Genomic DNA, 15,015 nt, shown 5'->3' on the forward strand with positions numbered 1-15,015 from the left:
TACTGCCCAAATTTTTTCAGATTTTGGCAATAGGAAAGCTTCTTAGGCAGATGCAGCTTTCTAAAAAAATGATATATGAATTTTTGTTTGCAATTAAGGCTTTTCTTCAAGGATATTTTCATCTATTTTCCTCAGAAGACCAACTTAGGACCCCCACCCCGTTATAGTCTTGGTTTTTGCAAGTTATCAATGAAGGGGAATCTTTTTTGCATTCCAGAAAACACTGGTCAAATCTTTTACGGCAGATGTAATCGACATCCTTCTTTTATGTGGTGCTGAACCGCAGGCTCCCACCCATTGGATTGTCTGTTTTTAGATGCTCGTACGTCTTTCAACTCTCGGACACATCTTAATAAAAATGTTCACAAATCAATGAAGCTTATTACAGAAAGATTAGCTATTGATCTTCTAGATTTCATTTCCACTTTTTCTTCACATCATATTTTTAACTCTTACGTTTTCTTCACAACTAAATGTCACATCTAAAAGGCGAAGATTCCATCAAATCATACTTCCTTCTTCAGTTTTCAATTAAAGACATATAATGAACAAATAATTCTTCACGAATGAGTTTCATTGCCTAATTGACTTAAACTTGAACCAAAGCTGATAAAAACAAAAATATACACACTTATACGGCAAGCAAACAAGCAAGACCAGAAGTAACGTACTAGCTCTTTCAATAAGCGAAAATAAACACCGTTTTTAAGAATTATAACATATGTTCAAAATGACGAGTTTGAGCATTGTGATCATTTTTCTTTTCAAAGGCTAGTCTTCCAGACTAGAGTTTCCTTGCTTGAGCTGGACGATCAGACAATTCTTAGCCTATCGTGTGCATGTCAATGTTAAAATTCGTAGAGCATTTAATTCAGAACTGTAGATTGGATAAAAGCTGCGTTTGTAGGGGTAAAATAAATATTTTTCACAGTCCTGAAGATGACCAAAACCTTAGGTTGGAGTTAAAATATGACTGAAATTTGCAACAATGTCTCTTCCTTGGATAACCATTCACCATAAAAAATGAATAGTTCTCTTCAATTGATTATTTGAGCCAACGGCTAATGTATCTAAGTATATCTTGTTATTTTATTTCAAAATTTCTTTTTGTATGTGATAATACTATCTCTTTTGCCTGGTTCATTTCATGTTCCAGGTATGCAGGTAAGCAATTGGATTGGAAAAGCTCTTGAAGATCATGTCATTCGGCTGGTTTGACCGTGAACACCTCATTCAGCACTGAATAGCATTACTTCAGTTTGTCAACTTGGACAGTGCAACAATAGACGCATAATCCTCAGAAATCTACCGATCGTGGCTCCATTCAGAAGACGGACACGAAAGAATTTCCATCCGGCAGCGTTAGTACCGTCAAGTTCTTGAATTTATTGCTAAGTTAATTTCAATGAAGGGACCATTAAAACTGTTGGAGCGTATTTCTTTTCGGTTCATTGAAATCTAGTATTTCTGAGTCAAAGCTGCGTAGATACGTTCTAGCTAGTAAAAATTAATTATTTAAATTACGATAAGAAATGTATGAGTGGAAGTGCCGCTTTAGGCAAAAGGTCAGCCTTAGTACAGCTGAAAGTTCATGGGTAATTTTGCTCTATTGCCTACTCTATAACTTCGGTCAGGGCATCTAAATCAACCAGTGAAAGTCTACCTGAACCATTTCAAAATTGTCCCGATCTCCTTTTTCTAAGGTTCTGCTCATTTCACCTGAAATTACCTAACTCTCAGTCCATAATTTCATAGATACAATCAAATTAAATACTCCGGCCTGTCTGCAATGATATTTATAGAAAACCTTCTATTATCTGCCACCCTTTTTACACGCAACTTCATTACACAACTTATTATAACTTTACAACTTTGATAATTATTCACGTACAAATTATAACGATTAACAATCCTGCAAAATACTACCCAGTAAAACTCATTTTATATTTGCACCTGTGTCAATGATTTTAAATTTTGTTTTTAACAATAAAAATCATAGGAAAGTTTTATGATTACCTTTAGGCTAAAAGCCCTCTAGGTTAGCCAGTCAGTCGTTCATTTAATTGAGAAACCGCGCTGAGGTGTTATTACGATACTTGGAGGACACTGCTAATGATCCACATCGGTCAGGATTCTTCAATTTACATTCTATCACCTGCGGTCTGCTCTCATGATAGAAACCCAGTGGGCCCTTTATCGCTACTGCTTGAAACTTACTGAATATTATGAGAGATTCTGTTACAAGCTTTTTTGAAAACGAAACTAATAGCATCAAATTGAACTCCTTTTCCACCACTTAAACAAATAATAAAATACGTATTTATAAGGCATGCCGAATTCGTATCAGCGGCATAGCAAGCTAAGCAACCATGCTGACCTGCTCAAGGTTACTGTCCGACTTGTTCGCACTGCTGGAATCTTAGCTTGCTTGAATGTGGGTTTGGATTTTTATTCTAAGTTCACTTGCTAATCTTTGGGGTAGCAATGTGAAGTTTTTGGGTAGCGTTGGGATTTGTACATTACCTCAATGAAAAAATGATTATAATAATGAAGAAAACGTTTTCTTAAACATTTTTTATGTTTCATGAAAATTTAATAACAACGGGAAACAATTGTAATTAATCACCAGTACCTTAAAACCTAGCATACTAGACCCCGATTTGCGTCGTTCCAATTTGCGTCGTTTCGATTTGCGTCGCTTCAGTTTGTTTTTGTTTAGTTTTTCCTTTTACGCTTGAAAATTAGCCACCGCTGCAAAGTTCGGTTGTTTCCAAATAGCGACGGTCATAACTTTTCATGGATATAAAGTTGGTTATAGATTTAAGCCTTTTCTTATCTACCATTCTGTATCTACCATTACGATGGCTATCGAAAATATCAACTTATCATGGAAGAAAATTTTAAAAAACATGTATGAACGGAGTATGGCATGAAATATGGCCAGAATGCGTTCGTGGGATAAAGAAGACGTTAGTGCTGTACCAATTATTCGTAAAGAACTTGCTGAGAAGCAAACTTTGAAGGTATGGAGGAGGATGATATTAATGAGCTATTGGTATCACAAGATGAAGAGCTCAGTAATGAAGCACCCGATATGGTTTAGAGAAGAAAAAAGCTAACGACGAGACATATGTCAGAAACGATGCAACTCATTTCACAGACAATGGAGATGTTTTCAGGTAATGATCCTGACGAAAATCGAAGTGACAAGTTCCGTAGCTGTTGCTATAAATTGTTAAACAAAAATCTATTTAAAAAAAAAAGCGGTAAAAATCCAACAAACATTTAATAATTTTTTAACAAAATCAAGACGACAACCAAATTAGTCAACACTAGTGGTAGAATCTACAAGTTTGGAATAAGAAAAATTAAATATCAAATGCAAAAATTATAATTTCTGTTGAATACATTGAATTATTTATTATATATTCTTTATCTTATTATGAATTAAACTCTTTTTTTACATTAAATATATGTGTTGTTATTCCTAATAATCGTAATAATTTGGATTTTGCATGCAATAATTAAAAAAAAAAACCTAACCTGCAGAAATATATGGAAATACTGGTTTGGATTTGCGTAGTCTTTCTCTGGTCCCAATCTAACGACGCAAATCGTGGTCTGGGTATACTGTACTATGTCGCCATCTCGTGGGAGTTACAAGAACTAAACTTTGTAGTAAATGCTAACCCAAGTAGTAAGCAGTGGTAAATTTGCCCATTAGTTTTATGAGAATTATTGCAATAGAAGAGTCCATGTGATTGTTTCACATTCTATTTTAAATAATTTAAGAGTCTAATATAATAATTTAATAATAAATTATAATAGATATTGCATTCTGGGAAAGTTAGAGTAGTATTTAATGTGAAATCATGCGGTCTGAGGACAGGGGCTTATATTATCCAACAAGTATCGGGTTACCTGTAAACTTATACTTACACGCACACACAAAAACATTACTAATACATAAACACGCTCGTACAAAGTATATATACAATTTTTTTTTCTTTTTGTAATGTTGTAGGAACGAAGAGCTAGGCTGTAGGAAGGAGTTGTCGAGGTGGCCCCGGAGTATACTTGATATCGAGTTACAGACATAGACCTCTGACAGACCCCTTGTATCGCGTACAGTTCCCTCGGCAAACTGGGCCTTAGCTATAATGTTCTCTCTGCGTCCCGCAGTTCGACTTTTTTTTAAATAATTATTTTTTGTATTTATGAATTATTGACTCAACTCTTTCACAGACGGGGAAGTTAACTATCTCTAATTCTTTCCGCACCCAAATTTTTCACGTTGTTTCCGTGACTGTGGTCAATGGCGATTCTAATAAGTCAGAACCCAATCATGAGGAGGGAGGGAGTAGTATATAATCCAAGCAACGGCGAACTCTACAAGGTAAAACTTAATGCTATTGCTGATATCCTTTGCTACTACAATATTGACGAGAAATTGATGGTAGTTTGATCAATACCATCCAGTGGAAACCTAAATAATGTTGTACTATTGATGCAATAATATTGACAATAAGTTTGATCGCATCCTAGATAAAGGAAATATACGAGTAGTTCATTCTATTGACCCACGACCGGCTGCGTTCAGCACATCACTTTATGAACCTTACACATACGTGCTCACAATTTCTTTAATTGAATCATTCCACGTTCCCACGCGGAGGTCCCGGATTCGAATCCAGCTTCTAACCATTAGATTTTCTCTTCCTATGAGCTTCTTACAGCTCACTGTCCGGTGATGAACAGTGTTGTCTGTAACGAGAGAACACTGTCCAAAACCGAAAGTGTACTGAAAAAAGCTCCGGGCGCCAATAAGATGTTAAATACAACAATAATATTAATAATAACTAACTAACTACTGCGGAATTTCTTTCGCCCTAAATAATGTGGTCTCAATAAGCTTTTTCCCTGAATGCTCGCAAACCCGGACAGTATGTAACAATACACATCAGAATATTGAGACACTCTATTCTCCTTGAATTAACTTCGTAAGACTTGACAACTAGTAGAGCCACCTGGACTCCTGAGGAATTCACCAGACTGGGATTCATTATCCTTCTCTTTTAAGCTCAGCGGCACAACTGTCTTGCAACTAGCATTGTGTGAAAAACAAGTTTTCCTTGGCTTTCCGAGACTTTCCGAGATACCTCAGACACCCCAGCTTTCCTTATTCTGATCTGGAGCCGTCCAAGAATCTCAGTCAGTTTAAATTAATTAAAAATGACCACATGGACTGCCACTTATTTTATGGTTGCAAGAAGTCATCTTTTCTAATTCCTTTTCCCATTTAATTTGTTTATATTTAAGAGTGGAGTTTAAAGCCCGGAACCCTCTCTGACATCTCCTATAGATATGGCTATATGTCTCGTTTCATCATCATAGCGCCTGTGTTTCCCTTAATCCTGACAGGTTTCGAATTTTCAACAATGCTTCACTCTGGATTTTGACTGCTGGATTGACGTAGGTTAATCGGATAATTTACTAACTTTTCTCTCACAAGGTTTCACTTCATTGCTTTCAAGTTCATATAATACCCTAATAATTTATTAGATTGGCGAATATAACCTAACCTAACCTAAACAATGCGGACGTTCTTAAGTACAAACAACTTCTCAAAAAAAAAAAAATTATACATTTCAAACTCTGGAGGTAAATGGAGAAAGAACGTTTATAATCAAATTTGCACCCCAGGTGCGAATTCGAAATGCTTTCTCCAATAAATATCTTCCATCATAAAGACAGATTCATCACATGTTACATAGATAAAGATCGTATCTTTCCTAATAAGCAGTATTCGCACAACATGCATAAGAACGGAGAAAAAAAAAAGTCCAAAATCGTACACATGAATGAATACTTCCTAAAAGTGGACAAAACTTCTTCACAAAACATAAAAATAAATTAAAGAAAATTGAGGTTTCAAGCTTGGTGCCTATAGACACTCATCAGATAAATATTAGTACAGATTAAAGAGAACATATATATGTACATATTAAGGAAAAAACTAACAAAAAACCGTAGCTTGATATCGGCAGTTGTGACAAAATATATTTAAAGCGCTTATGTTTATATTTTTTATAGCTAAGAGAACTTATATTATAATTTACAATGATTGCTAGGGTACGGACTATTATAACAGGTAGTGACAAATTCTTCCAGAAGATAATAAATAAACAATAGTGGAGACCCTAGGAAGCTCAAGTAGCGCGTGCATAGTCTATGGGCGTCCATTTCGGAAATAAAACAATCAATCTGAGGCATTATTCCACAAATAGGCGCCTGTATTGGCCTGCTTTCTTTTCAAATTATTATAATTATTGAAATTGCGAGAATACAGACAATTTCCCCGCGCTTTTAACTTTTATTCACGATACCGCTGCTCTAGAGAATCGCAACAACGCTCAACGTCGATCTTTTTATGAACTGTGAATGAGGGACTGCTGCTATGTTCACTAATTTCGCCAAATATACTGAAGAAGATTCAGGCTCAGTACATGCCTTGATCTATTGCAACCAGCACCACAGATTGGTTTATCACTTAGACTATGAGAATTTTATCTTCACTACTGCCAAACATTACATTGGCTTACTAGAATTTAAAGAAGATGGTGGAGTTATGATCGTCACATTTCCAACATTTCATCACGTCTTCAACACTAACATTTCATTATAGTGAACAGGTATACTATCGTTTACTACGCTTTCTTTAGCAAAAATTTGAGTTTCAAGAAAATTTAAGTATGTAATTTGAGTAGTTGAGTGCTAACAACAACTTCTTTTTTTCAAAAAAAAAGCAATTGGATTAAAGTATTAATTACGGATGTTCGACTTTTAATTACAGGTTTAAAAACATTTAATTAAGCGCTATATCACATTTCTGAGTAATGTTTACTGATTCAAATTGTCAGCCTAAATTTTTTCAGGTCCAGTCGGCAGCATTTAGCCACGAGACAGATGGCTCGCCGTTTTTCGGGTAATATAATATTTACGCAGGTTTAATTATAAAAGAGTTCCAAATGAATACCAGCCGCCTGCATACTCACAGTAAGCTAACTGCACATGCTTCTAAACCCATCTATATAAGCGATACATAAAAATGTATTTAATGTTTATACTGGCACGATTTCCTCTTGCTGCAAATATTTCAAATGTAATTGGTCGATTTCCATGAAACTTTTAATTCCTTCAAATAACAATCTGGTGAGAACACTCGCACGACTACGTCATCAAGGTTCTAACTCACAAATTTCTTCTTATTTGGAATATTTGAGTCATATTTATATACTCTCCGGATTGCCTAAAGTGAACAAATTCAATGATAAAATAATAAGTTTAACCCTATGTTCATCTAATGTATAGATGATATTTGCAAAAATCTAAGGTCCGCTTTCTTTTCTTTAAAGTCAATTTTAATACTTAACAATAGACGAAATAGGAGACTGCGCGAAAACAGCCGTCAGTGGTTTGAGTTGGCAACAAAATAAGATTAAACTGAGAACAAAAAGTTTAACTCAAACATTAAGAACTGAACGCAATTTACTACAGGCAAAACTATGCCCACAGCTTGTGATAATATTTTGTAACTTGAAGAGGTACAAATGCCTAAGTTGCAAGAGGAAGTGAAATGTCAAAAGAAGCGATAATTGAATTCATTGACTAATAATGTGCTAAATGTAAAAGCCGCTGTTATAAACTTTTATTTATTTATAAATTACGCCAATATACTTGGCAATCAATATTTAACAAAATTTGACGTTTCAATGTGAGTGCACATTCTTCGGATCTAGTAATGGCACCATTCAGACCTAATGATGTTCAAATAATAACTGATAATAATAATTATTATTGATGGTTATGGTTTTTTCGACCGTTGTTGATGGATGATTTTTGGTGAATATCGAGTTGCGGTCTTAAATAAAAACAACTTTTTTGCTTTATACCAACGTTTCGGTAACTTTTACTACCTTCTTCAGGGTATTATAAAAAAGAAGTTTGTGAAGTTTAATGTAGAGCTACGAGTATATCACCATAACTGTGAACAGTTCCTGGCTCCTGCAGGAAGAATGTTTTACCTTCACTCCGTGCAGTCAAACCCTTAATTCACCATTTCTCACCCTGGAAGATCACAATTTCTCTCGGTTTTTGTGTTTGTTGACGAGTTAAAATAAAAAGTATTTGTCAGGAGTGAAGATGCAGGAGTGGCTGATAAGCGTCTTGAATATAAATGATGGTCGTCTTCCGCGGATGGTCAAATTGGCTTAACTTGACGACATTGCTATTATTCTCTTCCTTCATATGAAGGATTCGGATGCATTGACTGAACTGATGTTTTCGTCCTTTAGAGTTGTATTTACTTGATTGCTCTTAAAAGAGGTCTTCATTTCCTTTTTTAGTTCTTTAAAAATTACGCGGTTAGTCTGATTGATTGATTGCCGCCTTTGTAGTTGGCTTAAGTTTGATAGAATTAAGTGAAAAAAACTAAAATTCATATTGATCAAATCAGACTAGTGGCTTAGATAGACTAATTAACAAAAGATTTCTATCTCGATGTTTATCACAAATGTAATAGATACTATTGCTGCACTGACAAAAAGAGTAAAATTTTTAACTTTAAACAGAAGTATGACATATACCACTTTTTAATTTAGTGTCCCACTTATAACACTTGGAAACCTTCTAATCTTCATTGTTAGTTTTATGCTTCTGTCAGTTTAATGTGTAAAAAATTCTTGTTCAAAAATAAATAAATAAAACAATCATGTTTGAAAAAAGGGATTGGATTCTCAGGTGTAGATTACCAAGTACGAATTGAACTGCTGGCCCTTCTGCTAGAAGCTTCTTTCAGCCCATTGTGGAAATTGTTATCTGCGAAGAGAGAGCCCTGGGTGGAATGCTCTGATGCTCCGGGCTTTAGGACCTCTGATGTCGACGAGCCTTAAACTTAAATAAATTAATTAATAAATAAGGGTGGACGATGTCGCAGCCACTTTCTGAGTGGGCATAGTTCACTTCTCCTTTTACATTTCTCTTCTTCTTGCAGGGTCTTGAAAACACTAAACTATCGTATGTCATTGTTTTATTGAACAAGATGAGATTAATATGGTAGCGTTGTGTTTTTTATATTTATTTATTGTAACTATACACGAGTTCATGGCCGAACAGAGGTAATAAAACTGTAAAAATGACATCTTCGGTTATTTACCCAGTCGATTAGAGCTGTAATCATTGCGGTAAGAGGAAGCAGCCGATTTTTGGCTCTGGCCGGAACAGTAGGTGGCCCGTGAGTTGCTGCTCTCCAGCTCGGCACATAAACATGTCGCCGCGCTGCGAGCCAAGCAGGCCCAATGAATTTGTCCCTCACACTCGATGCTTATCTCGGGCCCGTATTTTCAATCTGTTAAGGTGACTCGTCGTGTGTTTTAACAGTCTACATTCCACTGTAGAAGTGACCGTCTCAACACTAACTCGTCTCAAACCACACTTTAAGCATTTGCTTGTTTCTTTTCTTTTACTTGTTGCCTCCCCTTCCACGGTTTGAAAGTCCCTACACTTATTCATTTTTTAAAATGCTATTCTAAACACGATAAAATTTGTCACCAATTAATAAATTATAAAAGCTAAACGTCGTTCTTAATTACCACAGGTGCTTCTTAAACTTTGTTACTGTTAAATTGTTTTCTGTAATAGTTGAAGTTACTCTAAGGTCTATTTTAGGATCAGTTTTTTCCCTTATTTATTGAAACCTTCAGCATCCCTAACGACGTTCAACTGGCCTTACATGCGGACGTCATCGCCATTTATGCCCCTTCCTGCAAAATGGACATAATAGTAAATCGCTTGAACTTGGCTATGTTCTACATCGAACGGTTCTGAAGTAGATGAAAAATTAAGATAAATCCGTCCAAATCTGAGGTTATTCTGTTCGCCAGGCGTAGGCCAGCGCTGATTCGTCATGTCAGTTTCGGGAGTCAACTGCTACCTTAGGCGCCCACTGTCAAGTAAATGGGAGCGATTATCGATCAGAAGCTAACCTTTACAAGGAGCACGATCGGCAAAACAAAGCAGACCATTCGCACATTATTTCCGTTGCTCTGCAGAGGCTCTTGATAAAATAAACTATTCCTGTATACTACAGTGCATTCATCGATGTTGTTATATGCCTAAAGCTTGGCTTGTCGAACAAGCATCGCCTCGCTGCAGGTGATCCAGAATGTGATCTCTTCTCCCCGAAACATGCGCATTGGAAATCTTCTAATTGCTACTAGCACAAGTTTTAAAGTTACCACGCAGAAGTTTTTCGATGTGTGTAGACTGAATAACAATGACCATTGCAGAGATATGAGGAACTATGACTTGGGCACTGACTGCGACATAGAAGTGGCTCTTAGACTTGCCGTGTAGCTACGCTGCTTTGCTCCCTTCAGTAATATTTCTAGTTTTATTAGTTACATTGTACTGGTAGGAGCTGCAACTCATTTGACTCTTCATTTACATATTGTTGTAGATATTGTGAATGAAGATGTATGTGAAGCAGTTTCAGTTAATCGACTTTCCCTGCCTTTAAACTTGGCAGTCCAGTTTTAGCCTGCAGTCCTCTAAAAAACTGTTTAGGTCTGCATTATTCAGAGGGTATACAAACATTAAAAGTTTACTAGGATTAAAAGAAAACAGTTCTAGTGTTTTTTTAAGAAACTGGCAAAAGACTAAAAAGTAGATTGAGTAATGTGAAACTTCCGCTTGCTTGATTGTTACTTCAAAATATATATTTCCGGTAATGCTCAATAAGGAAAATTTAAACCGATCGCAATACTTTATCTTGTTAGCCGGAAGCGAAAGAGAAAATTTATCTAATATCAGCGTTGTCTAACATAAAGCTAACTTTTCTAAGCGCTGAAAGTGTTGGCTGCTTAATTAACTACCACTTCACGGCTCCACTTGATGCGCATACTTCAGCCCTTATCTTCAACTACTTCACTTGCTTTCAAACCACTTTCTGTCCTCTCATAAAGCAACAACAATGCTCCTTCAGGTGTTTAACCATTTCAGCACTTAGTTTGTTTAATTTTGTACGATGGAACTGAAAATGAACAAAATTATAGAGAATTAAATTTAGTACAATTTATGCTAATGTAGATTTTAGCGTGGATTGCTTCTAAAGAAGGTAGTAAGGAATACAATCATGCTAGACTCAGAGAACTTTTTATAAATTTATATGAACTGATATCGTGTCTAATAGTTAACAAAGGTCGCAAATGTAAGGTAAAGATGTAGAGGCAGTTAATGTTTTGCGTTTTCTCGGAGAGTCTTATGGGGTAACATTCTCTCTAAACCGCCATTTTAATGCAATTTTCGGTACAGTTTACAAATTTAAGAGTAATCAGTTGTTCAGCATTAATCGAAATCTGTGTGACAGAAGTGCGAGAATGGAGGGAGAGAAAGTGATGTATTGGATATTATAATTAGTGGACAATAAATACGACGGGAGGTTACAGCAAGGCTCACAGTCAGTTGGGAGCGGCCTGTTCGTATTTTTAGAGCGCTCTGTCACCAGTGCTCCAAATATAAGGGTTATTTTAAATATACTAGTAAAGGACGGCTTACTGCGATTCAGTCGTGTTCAGCTGTTTTCAGTTTTCAGCACGATTCAGTCATTGCTGGAAGACACAAAGCCTTAATTATTAAACATTTATAAAAGACAAGACTCGCGCACTGACACGACTTTCTCCCAAACTTAAAATTCACACACACTCAAAAGATTAATTAAATATGTAGAGATGGTTAACTTTGATGATAGGTTTATTTAAATAAAATGATTTTATTGATGATGATGCATTTATTTATTACACACTAAAGCACATCTAAAACCTGGCTATCAGGAATAAATTGCAAATATGCAAATGTACCTGTGAGAATGAAAGTGGCGTAAGTCCATTTTGAGCAGTTTTGAGTTAAAACAAGTTTTGTGTTTTGCTCTGCAAAAAAATGCTGATAATAAAAATAGCTTTATTGTTTTTATTATTATTACATAGCTGGTAATTTTTTGGTGCATATTAGAATGTAATGGGATTTTAAATTATTTTAGAAAATGCAAAAATGTGACTTACTTCATTGTCAATCTCAACATATCTGGCGCAAGGTTAAACAAAGCGGCATTTAAAACCGACGTCGGATGGCAGAACTGCCGTGACTTACGGGTGGCGTAGATAAGAAAAAAAAAATTAAAACCAATTTTAAGGGTTTTATTTCATAAACCAATGCTGCAAAATGCAGAAGACTCATCACAGAGACTCATTTTACTAGCAGATCTTATTTCAACATAACCGACTACACTATCCACAGAACTGATCACCCTGATGATACTGCCCATAGGGGGCACTGTAATTATAATAAAATGTCTTCAACACAATCTGATCCCAACTAATCCTACCAATTCTCTTCAATCAACAGTCATCTCTCTCCCAATAAACTGAACAGACGATTCATACTTCTCTCTAGACTTCTCAACAAGCGATGAAAACTCTTACTACAGAATAATTGACTTATCTACACTATGATACTGAAACCTGCCTGGACTTACGGAATGGAACTTTGGGGCTCAGCAAGAATCCAATCCTTCCAGTCAAAAACTCTGTCGAATCGCAAATGCTCCTTACTATGTTCCTAACTCTACCTTGCACCGAGATTTCCTTGTTCCTTATGTTTCAAAAGCTGTAAGATCCCGTTATATTAACTTCCACACGTCAATTACCTCACATTCTAATCCACTAGTATCCCAACTTACTCATTGCCTGAATATTCTCCAAGGCGGCTGAAGCGCAGGTGGCCACGATATCTTCTAAATGAAGTAAGTGCCAGTGCACAATAGTGAACTCCTCTTTGGGAGTTTTCTTTGGAAATGGGTGAATTCTCCCCTCATGCTATTCATGTACTTATCTATTATCATGTTGTATGTATCACCTTCACTTATTGCAGAAATATATTGCAGCTGTGAAAGTAAATAAAGTAAAAAAAATAATCCAAATTAAAATTTAACTAATAACCCCAACACTAAGGCTTATTTTTAATTTTCAGTTAACTAAAACCATATAACAATTTACTAATTAACACCACACGACAATAAACTTCACCACGAAAACAGTCTTAAAGAAACAAACAATCTGGTGGACTTACGCCACCGTCATTCTCAACAGAATGAGCTTTTGATTAAGTACTAAAACTTTATGCTTCTCCTGATGGTGCACTAAGAACTTACTGCATTGTCACTCTAAACAAAACAGTTGTAGAATATAAAGCTGTCGTTACCTTGATTTCAATAAAAAATGGACTTACGCCACTTTCATTCTCGCCGGGACAAATGCGTTAATGCCTTTATTTTAGGATACTTTCTAAATTAATGAAATTAATAAACAATCTAATGAAATAAATTAAAAAAAAAAAAAAAAAAAAAAAAAAAAAAAAAAAAAAAAAACTTTAATCCCAATTATTCCCTCTGAAATAAGTGTGGATGTTGCGGAGGTATCGATAATTTCTTTGATTTTAACCCCCATAGATTTAAATTAGAGGTAAAGTTTGCCAATTTCAGACTTATTTTCAGTTTGGTTTTTGTCAAGTCCCCGGATCTACGACCTACGGACGAAGTCATCTTTAGGGCTTATACTGGTAAAACAACATTCCATATTGGTTTAGATTATGTATTTGAAGTGCGCTTTAACATTTCATTGCGTACTAGTTGATTTAAAACCCGTCTGTTAACCTCAAATACTAACTGTTAGTGATTTCTAGGATTGTCAAGAAAATTTATGCATAAAAATGTTAAAACTAAAATTATGAAATCTAAACAATGTTAAGAAAACCCAGTGATCAGCACAAGTGATGGTCGAAAGCTTAGTGAAATTGAGACTGAAATTAGCAGTAGTTTCACTTTCCTCTTGGATGAATTGTGCATCAAAACGGAGAATAAGGCTGTTGGCAATACTGCTGACCAGTTACTGATTATCGTCCCGCAACAGAGGTTGGCTAATGAGTTTTTTTGAGATCACAAACTAAATTTGCTGTGTCCAAGTATCCAACTGGACAGTCAGACCTCTTGAGGTCAGCAAAATGTTGTTCTTAACAGAATCATCATGAGTGGAAATCAAATTCTCTGGCCCAAACTGATGAGAACACTTACTGTCCTCAAACATTCTTCAACTTCTTACATTCATTAACATATGAATTGTCACGTATTGTAACTCAGGGGCGTAATTTCCTTTTAGGCTACTGATCTGAGCCTGCCAAATATAATGTTTTGAAAAAATTGAAAATTTATCTTTTATAATATTTCCGCTTTGTTGGGAGAGGGAATTTAAGCCACGAGCTCTACGGATAAACGAAGATGTACTTGCAAAAATTATCACAGATTGGCTCTCACGCAGCCTCTTGTCACTCAGTACTGTCACTTTAGAGTGAAGCCTCTCTCTGTCAAAAGTTCACCCAAAATTATATTTTCCTAGCAAAATGTTTCAACAAAATTTAGGTTAACATTTCTGCAGAGAGTAATGAAGGTTAAAGAAAATAGTCATTTTCCAATAGTCATTTCTTAAACTGAAAACTTGACTAACGCAATAGTGGTTTTGGTGTTTGACTAAAAAATTATCACAGAAATCTATTTCCAAGAAGGATAGTGAGCTTTTTTTAGGTTCCTGGACATCAAAGAACCCAGAGTAACGAAAAAGCTGAATTGCAAAGGTGGTATATTATCAATCCTTCGTAGACCCGTGAGCTAGCTGTAAGGCTACCATAATCAAAAATTTCGAATTACTAGAGATGGATATGGCGCAAACTGAATTCTTGTGTCAAGTTGAATAGATTTATGCAGAACTTAAGCGTAATGAGCCTGAAATTACTGAATGTAGCAGTCAGTGATGACCTTAGTGGCGCTGAATGCCGCACATGCACCACTGGATCGCCACTTCTTCAACGTAAACGAAATTCGGCAGGCACAGTGTGGGTCTGAACAGTCCA

The 15,015-nt window shown here is 35.7% G+C and overlaps 1 protein-coding gene and 1 long non-coding RNA gene across 2 annotated transcripts in view; one reads left to right on the forward strand and one right to left on the reverse strand.

Annotated features, from left to right (window-relative positions):
• LOC141459321 (uncharacterized) overlaps positions 1–15,015 on the forward strand; it is a 97,783-nt gene that overhangs the window by 18,551 nt on the left and 64,217 nt on the right. The window contains exon 2 of the long non-coding RNA XR_012461441.1: positions 1,157–1,361. This is a non-coding gene — a long non-coding RNA (uncharacterized lncRNA). The remainder of the gene's footprint in view (positions 1–1,156; positions 1,362–15,015) is intronic.
• Positions 1–15,015, reverse strand: part of so (SIX homeobox 1 protein sine oculis) — a 39,181-nt gene that overhangs the window by 14,091 nt on the left and 10,075 nt on the right. The window lies entirely within an intron of this gene.

Source organism: Rhodnius prolixus, unplaced genomic scaffold (assembly GCF_049639745.1).
Source record: "Rhodnius prolixus isolate KJV_2025 unplaced genomic scaffold, Rpr scaffold_11, whole genome shotgun sequence".
In the NCBI taxonomy this organism is placed as follows: Eukaryota; Metazoa; Arthropoda; class Insecta; order Hemiptera; family Reduviidae; genus Rhodnius; species Rhodnius prolixus.